This window comes from Mobula birostris, chromosome 27 (assembly GCF_030028105.1).
Source record: "Mobula birostris isolate sMobBir1 chromosome 27, sMobBir1.hap1, whole genome shotgun sequence".
NCBI lineage: Eukaryota > Metazoa > Chordata > Chondrichthyes > Myliobatiformes > Myliobatidae > Mobula > Mobula birostris.
In genome coordinates, this window is record NC_092396.1 from 32,653,608 (window position 1) to 32,667,922 (window position 14,315).

At 40.5% G+C, this 14,315-nt stretch overlaps 1 protein-coding gene across 6 annotated transcripts in view; it reads left to right on the top strand.

Moving 5' to 3' along the window:
* Positions 1–14,315, top strand: part of eif4g3b (eukaryotic translation initiation factor 4 gamma, 3b) — a 315,184-nt gene that overhangs the window by 19,419 nt on the left and 281,450 nt on the right. The window contains exon 1 of one of the 6 annotated variants that reach the window (XM_072245250.1): positions 7,331–7,349. The exons of the other annotated variants lie outside the window; for them this stretch is intronic. The gene's annotated coding sequence lies outside the window, so the exon portion shown is untranslated. Of the gene's footprint in view, positions 1–7,330; positions 7,350–14,315 lie in introns of those variants that run through there. 6 annotated transcript variants of the gene reach the window in all.

Genomic DNA, 14,315 nt, shown 5'->3' on the forward strand with positions numbered 1-14,315 from the left:
AGAGATTGATAGATTATTTAATGTTAAGGGAATTAAGGATACGATGCATGTGTAGAAAAGTGAATTAAAGGATTGGTTCTGATCTCATTGGATAGTGATACAGTTTGGAAGTGTTGAATGGCCTACTTCTGTTTCTCATGCTCTTATGGTGTTTCCGATGCAAGCATCATGGTATTTCTGATTCAACCTCTGGTTGTTCTCATCAGATAGAGAAACCAAGAATCTTTTCAGAGGCAGTATTTATCTTGGCCTTGAAGGGCTTTGTATAGTCGTTGACTATGACTCCAGTGCTCCAGATATTAAAGTTATTCCATTAGCCATTTTGATTTTTTTATAACTAATGTTCCAAAACTTAAACCCTTAAATTTTTTGCATCTCCAATGCTTATAGCTTTATACCATTTAGATTGTACTGTTTTCAGTCCATTTTGGGTAGACTTTTGCTTACTGTGGCATCATTGTCCCAAGCATTTAATCCAATGCCGTACTGCTTCAGAATTGCCCATCTTTGTGTAATCAACAAGCTAGAATATCTAACTTTCTTGCATTTTGCCATTATTACCATCTGCATTCTCTCCTGTTATTCAGCTAATTTCCAAGTTTAGTCAATAATTTGCTTAAATTGTATGAAGTTTAACAATAATAGCCTCTCGTGAACTTTATCAGGTGCCTTTTGGAAGTTCTTAAAACATTGAGCAGTGTGACACGGGGACGTGGGACATGGAACAGTATAACACAGGGACAGACCCTTCTGCCCACCATGCCAACTTAACTAATCCCATCTGCACATTGAGTTGCAAGAGAAGTTTCTGAACCCTTTGCAATTACCTGGTTTTCTGTATTAATGTGGTTTAATCTTCATCTAAGTCAAAATAATAGACAAACATCAAGTTGCCTAAACTAATAAAACACACACAATTGTACTTTTCATTTCTTTATTGAACAGGCTGGAAAAAGTGTATCAACCCTTGTATTTAATAACTGGTAGAACCTCCTTTAATAGCAATAACCTCCACCAAATGCTTCTTGTAGCTGCTGATCAGACTTGCACAATGGCGAGGAGGAATTTTAGACCATTTCCTATATATAACTGTTTCAGTTCATCAATATTTCTGTGATACTTTGCATGAACAACCCTCTTCAGGTCATGCCACACTATCTCAATTGGATTAAGATCTGGATTCTGACTTGGCCATTCCAAAACACAAATTTTCTTCCTATCAAACCATTCTGTTGTTGATTTACTCTTGTGTTCCGGATCATTGTCTTGTTGCATCATCCAAATTCTATTAAGGTTCAGGTGATGGACTGCTGCCCTGACATTCTCCTGTAAAATGTCTTGATACAATTTTGAACTTATTGTTCCCTCAATGATTGCAAGCTGCCCAGGCCCTGAGGCAGCAAAGCAGCCCAAACCATGATGCTCCTTCCACAATGCTTCACAGTTGGAATGAGGTATTAGTGCAGGTGTGCAGTGCCCTTTTTCTTCCAAATATGGTGGTGTACATTTCTGCCAAAAAGCTTAATTTTTGTCTCATTTGTCCATAGAATATTGTGCCAGAAGTATTGTGGAACATCCAGGTGGTTTTTTGCAAACTTGAGATATGTAACAATGTTTTTTTTTGGAGAGCAGTGGTTTTCTCCGTGATGTCATTCCATGAACACCATTCATGTTCAGTGTTTTTCATATAGTGGACACATGAACGGAGACTTTAGCAAGTTCTAGGGATTTCTGAAGGTCTTTTCTGTTTCCCTTGGGTTCTTTTTCTTCAGCATTGCACATTATGTTCTTGGTGTGATTTTTGCAGGACGTCCACTCCTGAGGAGAGTAGCAACAGTACTGAATTTCCTGCCTTGTAGACAGATCTTTAGAAATGCTTTTATAGTCTTTTTTAGCTTCATGCATCTCTACAATTCTTCTTCTAAGGTACTCTGAAAGTTGTTTTGATCAAGCCATGGTGCACATAAGCAGATCTTTCTTGAGAAGCTCTGTTAGTAACCTAGGGCAGGGTACCTCTACAACCTACATCTCCAATCTCATCTCATTGATTGGAACACCCAACTCCAAATAGCTTTTGTAGAAGGCATTACCCCAGAGGCTCACATACTTTTTTGAACCTGGACTGTGATTGTTTAAATGGTGTACTCAGTATTGACGAGAACTATAATTGTTTGTGTGTTATGTTATTTTAGGCAGATTGTATTTGTATTATTGTTACTTAGATGAAGATCAGACCATTTTTATGAGTAATTAATGCAGAAAACCAGGCAATTGCAAAGGGTTCACAAACTACTTCTTGCAGCTGTATCTTCCTATATAGGTCATCATCAACATTAATTTAAAAAAAAAATTAACGTTGTCTGCATGCCCTACCTCTGAAAACTACTAACATTGTGATCAGCTGAAGAATTTCAGTGTTTAATTGTTCTGCCCTTAATTAGAGTCTCTAGCATTTTACCAACAACAAATGCTGGCCTAACCTGTATTATTCCCAGCATTCCCCTTCACCTTCCTTGAAGAACTGATGGACATAGAGTTTTCCATTTTGAAAGATTGCTTTCTGAATCGAGAATACTTTTTAAAATTGTTAAGGCAGTTACTTTCTTTAAAAATCTCAGGATGAAAGTCATTGGATCTCATGAAGCTTTTATTTACTGCCATTTTCTGTATTCATGTTATTGGAACTCAAAGCTTCTAGAACATAAGGGGTGGTAATCCTGTCTTTTCTCTAAGTCAAAAAACCTTGTGTCTTCTGTAAGAAGTGCATGTTGAGTTTGAACTGTTTTCACCCTTGCCATCTCTAGATCATTGAGATCTCTCTGGTGTTAACATTAACTGTTGGGGTTGACAAGGTATTGTACAGTATAGCCTTGCCTGATGTATACCACTTGAAGCAAATGATGTACTTGAGATTTTGTTAGAGCAAAGGCTTGTGGGAGGCAGGGGTAGAGAAAATATATTGGGACACCATGAAAGTGAATTGAAGGAATATCAAAAAATGCAGATATTGGAAGTTAGAAATAAAAGCAGAAACACTCAGCAGCTCAAGCAGTGTTTAAGGAACAAAAATAGTTAGCATTTCAGGTCTGGGATTGTGGTTCATATTTGAGAAAGGGATAACAAGTTAGTTTTCAATAACAAGTTAGAGAAAAGAGGGATTGGTGAAATAAAGGGAATGCATTTTGATAGGTTGAGACAAAATGAATGATGTAATCAGAGTTGTTGTTAGGATCATATTTTGCTGTTTTGTAATGTTTTGTTAACATGGGCAGTGGGCCAGAGTCAACTAGTAGAATAAGAAAAACCAATTCAAAATGATGATGGATAGGAATGGTCATTTCTAATAGAGAAAGAAAAACAGTTGCTTAAACATGAGAATTTGATGTTGAGTCCAGAAGTTCGCATTGTGTTCAGGAGATGAGTTGATGTTCCTTAAGCTTGTATGGGCTTTGCTATAGCAAAATAGAAGCTGTAAAAGCAGAGAGACATGTTAAAGAGTGGTAAGGTTAATTCAAGTACTAGGCACCAGAAGCATGGCGACATAAGCTTAGGGTAAGATACAAGTACATTGAAGATCAGGTACCTGTTTATTTGATCTTGGGCTATGTCACTAGATATGACACAGTCCAGGAGCTAGTTGGAATTGTGATTCATGGCTGACATAGAGGATCACTAAACTGTATTGGAAAGCTGAGTGCAGGTGTTCTTTTTAAGTTTTAAATTTTAATTATTTTTATTAATTTCTATAAATTGGCTTCCAAGTAAATTTGTTTCTTAATTATACTTCATATGATTAAAGTATATTTAAATGATTTTTAAAAATGTCTCTGCTTATCAAAGACATTCAGAAGCATTTTGAAGGGACACTTTGTATGATGAGCTAGCAAAAGATCCATCCGTGCAAGCCCTTCCCAAGTGGACCACCAGAGACACAGCTAATGTTATTAGGCTGCTTCAATTCATGGAACAGCTGCTGAGGATGAGGCCTGGATCTTGACCCAGGACTACAAAACGTTTGTGTCACAAACTGGGCCAATGTATTTGAAATGTTTTCAGTTTTTCTGCACTTAATTAGTATTTTACTGATCTCGAATGCTTAAAATTCAAATTGTAATATAAACCTCCAATGCACAAAAAAAAAGAACAGATTGCCCAAACAGCAAAAAAAAGTGAACAACACAATATAAAACACCAAGCCATGAATCATCCAACTAATCCAGCTGTGTTCAGTTCAGTTCAAATTCATTTTAATCTATCTCTGTATTGTTCATTAAGGTCGACCACAGAGCCAGTCCATCTGATCAAAAATGCATAGAATAGGAACGACCAGAAACTGGAAATACATCATGACGTGAGCTATAAAATTCAATCCACAAACTACATCAATTAAACCCAGGACTCTGAGACCATCCTCCCGATAGCATTGAGGGAGAGAGGACTATTCCAATGCAGGAAACTTCCTCCGGCAGCCCCAAATGAGAGGCTGGTAGACGGCTCTGAACACCCGCTTGCCTTCTGCTTTCACCTCAATGATTTCAGTCTTCCTCAATGCTTATTCAGCGAGATCAGCAAGAAATGGAGTTGATCATGGCTTGAGCCCCATCTCTGGTCTGCACACTTCACTCAAAGCCTTATGGAACCCACTTGGAGACAGCAAAAGCGCCAGATCACTCAGTTGGACTGAAGGCACACCACCAAAATGTAGATCGCAGGCTCCAACAGTAGCAGAGCCACTTTGGAAAGAAAAAGTGAAACTAGTAGTTTCATGAACCATGTGAAGGATGTCACCCTTGGTTGCGTTATTCGCTGGTGGCATTTTCCCCAGACCTATTATTAGCCATTTATATAACACCTCCAAACATTTCAAATTTTGTCTGATCTAGTGGGGTAGATTGATATCTTGGATTAAAGGCTTAATGCCAGATAAACAATGGCAGACATGTAAATAAATATTTCATTCAAAATGATGAAGCAGTTCATTGAGAAATAAAAAATCCCAATGGAGGATCAGCATTTATCAGAGTTGAGAGGGAAAGATTCAAACAACCATGATATTGAATGATTTGGAGATTCAAAGTGTTATTTGGATTACACTTTGTTTTCTAAAAAATTTTTGCACTCTGTCCAATGATAGATCAAAATATTCAAAATAAAATTTGAATATGTCATTGAATTAAAAACATTGAAGGAAAATTTGAAGGTTCAGAATTATAAGGGATTTTAGAGTCAATACAGATTGTGCATTTCCACTGACAGAAAGTATAATAAGAATGCAGAGTTGTGAGTGGAGTGCACTGCTTGAAAAGGTGGTAAATGGATTCAGTAGTAACTTTGAGATGGGAATTGAACTAATCTTTAAAGGAAAGCTTTGCAGCATCATGATAGAAACAGTGACTTGGGAATAAGGGAAAATTGTTAAAAAGAACCAGCACCAACATGAGCCCAGTAGCTATTCATGCTGCATCATTCTCTAATATTGTACACATTTAAATATTAAAATACAGTCCTAAGTATAGAGTACAAAGATTTCTTAATTCTATTATTTCTGAATTATATGATTCCACTCTAAATATTGAGGTTGCTGTCACTAAATATTTTTAGTGATACTAAAATTTATATTCTTCTAGTGTTTTTGTTTTATGCCTTTCAGTCTTTGTGTAATCATTGAATTTCCTTTTAAAAGGGAAATATATAAATCTATGCACGTAAAATCCTGGTTTACATCTGAAAGTTTAGCTACCTAATTAAAATTTGTCGGATCTTCACTCTGTTATATTCTCTTTTACTTGTTCCTCTTACAAAATCTGATTTGATTTGGTCTTTAAGCTTTTACGCTAAAGGAGGTACGGAGATGGTAGGACAGTAATGATAGAAAACACTGGACATTTTATTTGAAGTGTATCTTAAGCAGAATGAAATTTTCCCTTATAGTAAATTGCTGATCTTTATCAAAGCACAGCATGCAAGTGTGTGACATGCTTTTGCAGTTACCAGAATATACTTGTTTTCCATGTTGCAGAGAGCTATTGCCTGACAACGTTTGAGGTCTAAATTTAAAAATATTTTTAAAAAATACTAGAGAATCGATTGTTTTAATGTTGATATTAAGTATGACACAGGAGTTGGGAAAGTGTTTAGTACAGGTGACCTTCGTTTTACGACAGCTCGCTGTTACGAAAGACGTACATTAGTTACCTGTTCCTAACCGAAGAGTGTTTTCACTTTTATGAAAAAGGCAGTGCGCGCCCCGAGCAGCCAAGCTCCTCCCCGGGAACTGCATTATATCCACCATAGCTTAAACTCGTGTCTGTGAGCATCTGTGTTTTATCTCGATTTGTTTTGTGCATCCGTTAGCAAGATGAGTTCTAAGGTATGGGAAAAGCCTAAGAGAGCTTGTAAGGGTGTTACGCTTAGCGTAAAACTAGACGTAATTAAGTATTTTGATCGTGGTCAACAAAGTAAGGACATTGTCCACGCATTGAACTTGCCTGCGTTCACCATTCGCACTATTTACACGCAGAGAGAAAGAATCTTGAAAGCTGCCGATGTTACTATTGGTTCTGCTCATAGCAAAGTGGTCTCTTTTAGTCGGCATCCAAAAGTGGATAAGATGGAAAGTCTATTGCTTGGTTGGATTGATGGGTGTACAAAGTGTGGTGTTCCGTTGTTATCTTATACTTAAGGAGAAATCAGTCAGCCTTTTTAATAAGCTGAAAAAGAAAGCACTGGGCGATGGTGATGAAAGTGTTGCGAAAGTGGAATTTAAAGATAGTCATGAGTGGTTTGGTCGATTTCTGAGGCGAGGGCAGCTTCATAGTTTAATGTTTACCGGAGAGAGTGCTTCGGCTGATACTGAAGTTGACGAAGATGATGTTGAAGAGGTTTTGGCATCCCATAACCAAGAACTGACAGATGAAGAGCTGATGCAGTTGCAAGAGGAAAGGATATGAATCGAAACCAAATACAGTAGTGAACGGCCCGAAAGTGAAGTCGTCCGGGAACTGAGCGTGAAACACTTGCATGAGATTTTCGCTGCGATTGACAGCACTGCAATGATTGCAGAAAAGTATGACTTTAATTTTGAAAGGGCATGTAGGTTTAGGGCATATTTGCAGGATTGTTTGAGTGCTTACAAAGAACTGTATGAGGCTAAGCGTGAGGCTAAGTATTCAAGCATACTGTCGTTTTTCAAGCCTTCCACATCAGCCACAGCAGACAACGAACCTCGGCCTTCGACATCGAGGCAGGCAGACATAGAGGATGTTAGTGACCAGTCCCCTGTACCTCCCACCTCCGCAACCTCAGCCTAACACACCATCATCAGTGTGCTCGATGTCTTCCCAATTCTGGTAAGTGAAACTACACTGTACATTATTTCTACTTTACATAGGCTGTGTATTTTTATGTATGATTTGGTAGGTTATTTTTCGGATCTGGGAGCACACAAAAATTTTTCCAATATAAATGAAAGACATTTTTGCGAAAGTGGAATTTAAAGGTAGTCATGGGTGGTTTGATCGGTTTTTGAGCCGACAGCAACTTTATAGCTTAAAGGTTACTGGAGAGAGTGCTTCCACCCAGAGCGTTAGTGTGAGATTTTCACTACGTTTGACAGTGCTGGAATGATTGCAGAAAAGTATTTCTACTTTATGTAGGCTGTGTATTTATCATATCATTCCTGCTTTTGCTATATGTTAGTGTTATTTTAGGTTTTATATAATACTTGGTATGATTTGGTAGATAATTTTTTTGGGTTTGGGAATGCTCAAAAATTTTTCCCATAAAAATTAATGGTAATTGCTTCTTCGCTTTACGCCATTTCGGCTTATGAACAGTTCAATAGGAACGCTCTACCTTTGGGTAGCGGGGGAAGCCTGTAGTATTAAACCTTTTACTTCATAGCAATAAGAGCAAAATATTGGAAGTACTCAGCAAGTCAGACAGCAGTTAACTTTTTAAGATGACTTTTCATCCAAAAAATAAGCATGTTTTAAGTTGCAGAGCAAATAAAAGGACTGGAGAAAACAGTGATTATCTGTTATAGAGCAGAGAGCATATGAAAAAAGATGAAGAATATGCTAGTGCTGCTTACAGTTGATATGAATGGAAAAGGAATAAATAGAGAACAAAGGAGAGAAAATAATCCTGGAGATATAGGAGATATTATTGTGAGATATAGGACCTTGCTTTTGCAGGAAATCTGTAATAAAAGAATATTAGAAATATGCAATGAGTAAGGCAGCATCTATGGAAACAGGAAAAACTGAGTTAATACTACAGGCTGATAATTTTTCCATTCAAACTAATCAAGACTGATACGGCTAGAAAAGCTGGCTATCTGGATTTGTTTAATTCCTTGAGTCCGAATGGTGTAAGCATATGCAGAGGGGAGATGCAATATTATTCCTCAGGCATACAATGTCTTGAGGAAACATTCAGCCCCCACAACTATTTTCACATTTTACCGTCTCATTTAAAAATTTTTAAATATATTGAAGTAGGAATTTTTGAGCTTATCTACAGGTGGGGCATGGAAAACGCTCCAGCATGCTGACTGTGCCAGATGAGGGGCACCTTAGAGCATATCCTAAGTTGCTGCCCGAAGGCGTTGGGGGAAAGGTGATACCACTGGCGCCATGACCAAGTCCTAAGGTCTGTGGCAGACGCAATCAGCACAGCGATTCAAGACAGCAAAAATCAACACGCTCCCAAACAGTCCATCACCTTTGTAAGAGTGGGGGAGAAGGCTGAACATCAGCCTAGCTCCTCGGGAGGGCTTCTTGCCACTGCACGAGACTGTCAGCTCCAAGTCGACCTAGGGAGGCAGCTCAAGTTCCCAGAGAACATTGCAGCCACTCGCTCTGCCCAGACATGGTGTTAGTATCGGAGTCGACAAAGCAAGTGGTCCTGCTGGAAACTTACTGTTTCCTGGCAAGACTGGATTGAAGAGGCCAATGAGTGCAAGAGGGCTAGATACACAGATCTTATTGCAGAATGCTGGAGCAATGGCTAGAGAGCTCGCTGTGAGCCAGTCGAAGTTGGGTGCCGGGGCTTTGCTGGTCATTTATTACAGCGGACTCCTTGGAGTTAAAGGACTGCAGTACAGAAGAGCCACCAAGAACATTCTGGAGGCTGCTGAAAAGGCCTCGCGGTGGCTGTGCATCCAGAGGGGGGATCCGTGGATAAACGTGCCACTTGGACACAGGTCGGGGGCTGATTAACCCCGGCTGGGTCGACTGGGCGAGGGTGTCTGATGATTAAAGACTCGAAACATCCTATGACCCCAGGTTCATCACTGAAGACATGTCCAAGTAGCACAAGAAGGTGTATTCTACAACTACAAAACATTGTGGATCATGTCAAATTAAAAGAAAAATTGCAAAACCCATCAACAGTTTTACTAAAATTAAAAACTAAAATTGAGACACTGAAAAAGTATTCATCTCCTTTGTAATTATGCTCAGGTGCATTATACAGTATTACCTTACCAACTCATCCAATTTGTTGATGTAGAAAATTGGAGGATCACCTGTTTTCAATGAATTCATAAGAATAAATTCCCCTCTCTGTAAGATTCAGCCGTATGGTCAACTTTCAACAGATCAAACTAAAATGGAGACAGAAGAACATTTGAGACAAGTAAGGGAAATGATCATAGAGAAGCACAGATCTGGGGAAGGGTATAAGACTGTCTCAAAGGCAGTGAACATACCTCACAGCTCAATGTAGTCTATCATGAAAATGTGGAAAAATATGAAACTACAGCCCCACTTGTCTGGGTCAACCCCAGCAACGCACCCCCCCCGCCTTAAACTTAGTCACCAGAGAAGAATGGCACTAGAGAAGACAGGCTACTATGATGCCAATAGTCACTCAGAGTGAGCTGCAGAAGTCAGTGTCTGCACCTGGAGATGAAATTTGTGGCTTCTCAATTTCTAAGGCCTTACACAAAAAGGGTATTTATGGAAGATTAGCAAGGAAGAAGCGCTGGGTTAAAAAAAAAAGCATATCCTTGCCTGTAAAGACTTTGTAAAGCGGCAGAAGATACTGTAAAGATGTTGTAGAAGGTCTTGTGGTTGTATGAAAGTAAAATGGAACTTTTTGGCCTCAACACAACAACTCAAAGTGGTACGTGTGGAGTAAATCTGTTATTGCGCATCAGCTAGGTAACGCCATTCCTACTGTAAAGTATGATGGAGATAGCATCATGCTACAGGGATGCTTTTGAGTTGCAGGGACTGAAAATCTGGTCAAGATTGATGGGAGGATGACTGTTGCTAAATACAGAGAGATCCTGGGTTAAAAATCTGCTCGCCTCTGCCAGAAAACTTAAATTGCAGGAGAAGTTTGTCCTTCAGCAGGACAATGACCCAAAACACACTGTCAGAGCAACCATGGAGTGGCTTCAAATGAAGAAAATTGATGTTCTTGAGTGGCTCAGTCAGAGTACTGGCCTTAACCCAATTGAGCATCTCTGCAAAACCACAAAATTGCTGTTTAACATCGCTCTCCAACTAACCTGGCAAAACTTGAGCAATTTTGCAAGGCGGAATGGACAACTCTTACTCCATCACATTGTGCAAAGGCAATAGGGACTTGTCCAAAAAGACTACTGGCTGTAATAGCTGCGAGGTGTGGTTCAATTAAGTACTGGGCAAAGGGGGCTGAATGCTTTTGAACTGTTGACCTTTCAGTTTTTGAATTTTTAGTTTTTCACGCTGTGCAAACTTCTCTGTTTGCGGGCTGTACTGTGCAGAAAAAAGAAGTCTGCGATTCACAAATAAAAAATTTCAGTTAAATTGATCAAAATCCCTGGTTGTAATACTCATTTATGTGAACAAAGGTTGGAGGCTGGATACAAGGCACTATATGTTGGTCAACGATGGAACGGTGATGTTCATCTTTTGGTCTCTTGCAAAGTAGGAATAGATGGGACATTAAAATGGCAGTGACCAGAAGCTCAGTCACCCAGTGTTCTGCAAAGTGGTCACACAATTTGCATTAGTTTCTCCACTATAGGAGGAAGTGTTGTGAGAACTGAATGCAGCATGTCAAATTACAAAAAGTGCAAGCAACTTAGTGCTTCACTGAAAGCAGTGAGTGAGAGAATTGTAGAATGGAACATGCTGTTGAGAGCTATGTCAGGTATTGTAGAGTTAAAGTTATTTTTAAAAAATCACTTGGAAGAATAATGTATTCATCAGAACACATGATGGAGCCAAAGAAATTTAGAGAATGGGATATAGGATTGGAACATCGTGTTGTTAAGTCACTCTGGAAGTCTGGCATTTTCTGTATTTCAGATGTCCAACGTCTGCAGCTTTTTTTTGCTTTTTGATTATTTCACAGCAACATGAGTTGTGGAAAGATCACCCCATAGTCAAGAGTATATCAATCAGTTGGTAATTTGTATTGATTACCGACCAGTATTTATTCCCACACCCATAATATTTTCAAAAATTGTCCTGATCATTATCATCATGATGTTTTTGGTACCACCTTGTGTGCAAACTTTCTGCTGCATTTCCTACATTTCAAAAATAATTTCATTCAGAAGAGCTGCTGCATTTGTGTCCATCCATCAAAAATCCCTTTGGTATGATGGAATTGTTTTTCATAGAGAACAATAGTAGCAGAAATAGTAGTTAGTAAGGGTCTCAGTAATGTGATGTGGACTTCGTGGTTCCAGTTTACTTAATTGGCTGCAACACCCAGGATGTTGTGAACATAGCCGTATAGCAAGTTTGTCTGTAATGGGGATACTGTGGTGTGTTCAGCAGTATGCTAACTAGGTACTGAAATGGGATCAGTTGTTCATGGCTAGAATATGAGACATGCATTCAGAATTCTGGACTAATGGTCCATGAGCAAAAATTCAAGTCCTAACGCAGAGCTGGGGAATTTAAATTCAGTTAATCAAGAATTAACAAAAAATAGTGCCAGTAAAAGTGAGTGAGAAACTACCTGGTTGCCTAGGCCAGGGTCCCCAACCTTTCTCGCGCTGCGGACCGGTTTAATATTGACAGGTCTTGCAGACCAGCTGACGGTGAGGGGGTGGGGGGGGGGGTGTTCAAGTTCAACAGTGCGTGACAGGGAATGAGGAAAGGTGCAGCTGGCTCATCATTTCATATCGCCAAATCATATCATTTCCTCGTGGCCCGGTAGCACATCTTTGCGGCCCGGTGGTTGGGGACCGCTGGTCTAAGCAAACCGAATTAACAGCATTTTGTGGAGGATAATTTGTGACATTTACAAGAGGTAGTTTTCTAGATCGATATGTGGAAGAACCAATGAGGGAACAACCTAGTAGTGTGCAGTGTGAAAGCCTTAATAAATAATCAGATAGTTCTGGGAGTTTTAGGGAAGAGTTATCATAATCTGGTAAAATGTTATATAATGACTGAAAATGATTTAGTTCTATCTGAAATAAGCTCTTTAATCTTTATGACAACTGGTAGATATGAAGTGTTGCTGCTATAGTAGATTGAGAAATTACATTAAAAGATATGCAAACAGTGGTTAACCTTTAAAGAATTAACGCTAGCTTACAACAAATATGTATCCGTTTAGTAGAAACACCCAGCAGGACAATAGTTCCAGCTGTGGCTAGCAATGGGTTGAGCACTGTATAAGATCAAAGGAAATGGGTTAAAATATTGCAGACAAGATCATAACCTTGAATAATGATCCACAGACTCAAGTATTGACAAGGAAAGGGCAAGTAGAATGTAAAAATTAATCTAGCTAAAAGCAAAAGGATATGTTAGAGAACTTTAGCAAAGCCTCCTGAAAATAAAAGCAAACAACGTGTGAAGTACTTGAAGCTGTGTTGTTGCTTCTGGACATCTTCAGTGATGTTCCTGGAATCATCGGGTGTTTCGGGTCTTTCAACATCATTCAAATTCCTCCAGGTGACCCAGCCGGGGCTGATCAGACCCCAGCTTGTGTCCAGATAGCTAGCTACTTATGACTCCATGGCTCCCCTCTTTTGAGCCACAGCCATCTTGAGGCCCTCTCTGCCGCATTGGTGGTACTGCGGATGGCTCTCCTCTTCCTCTCTCCCTCGATGCCCAAAATGCTGAAGGCTCTAACTAAAGAACGGGCTACAAATCCCCTACAACCAACCTCCACTGGGAGACACCTCGCTCTCCATCCAGTCTGCTGACAGTTGCTGACCAGTCCTGCATACTTAGAGAGCTTCCTTTCAAAGGCCTCCTCCAAGCTATCTTCCCATGGGACTGTCAGCTCCAGCAGCACCACTTGCTTAGTAGACTCAGACATTAGGACAATGTCTGGTCGCAGGGTGGTGGCTGCGATATGGTTGGGGAACTTCAGCTGCCCTTCGAGGTCCACCAACAGCTGCCAGTCCCTTGCAGAGGTCAGAATGCCTGCAGATGTTCTTTTGGCACGTATTGGCTGCTCCCCAGCTCTGACAAAGGCAATAGTCTGCTTGGAGGGTCGGGACCGCTTTCCCCACTCAACTCCTGCGCTGACGGCTTCAGCGATGGTCTTCAGGACCTGATCATGCCTCCACCTGTACCGTCCCTCACCAAGTGTTCTTGCACAGCCGCTGAGGATGTGCTCCAGGGTTCCTCGCTTGGAGCACAGTGGGCACGCAGATGACTCTGCCTTGCCTCATGTGTGCAAGTTTGATGGGCTTGGAAGCACATCGTACACTGCCTGGATGAGAAATTGGATGCGGTGTGGTTCAGCTTTCCAAAGATCAGCCCAGGTCACTTTCCTCTCAACTGCATTCTCCCATCTTGTCCAAGCTCCCTGTTGCTTCATTCCCACTGCCTTGCAGGCTGTCATCTCCTCCACTACTGCTCTCACCTGCTCTTGAACTAGACAACGCCTTTCCTTCCCTCTGCTGTCCATTTGGGGAGTTGGAAAGGATCCTAGCCCAGCTCGGCCTCGTGTGACCACTCCCACCAGCCTCCTGTGACGCAGCCTCGCCTCTGCCTCCTGAATAGCTTCCTCTGCCGTCCACTTCCTGCCAGTACTTACTTGGATCCCTGTCTAGCCACCTTCGGGTCACTTGAGTCCCTATACTGTAGCACTTCTCTGGCTCTTGTTACCTTGAATTCTTCCTCCAAGGATTTGAAGGGCAGTTGCAGTTTGTTGTGGTGTCCATAGAGTGCGATGCTGCTCAGGCTCTTTGGCAGCCCCAGGCACCTCCTGAGGTGGTTGCTAACCCTCCTCTCTAAGGTTTCAACTGTCGCGATTGGAACTGCATAGATGAGGAGTGGCCACAGGATTCTGGGAAGAATGCCATGCTGATACACCCAGGCTTTAAACTTCCCAGGTAGGCCAGA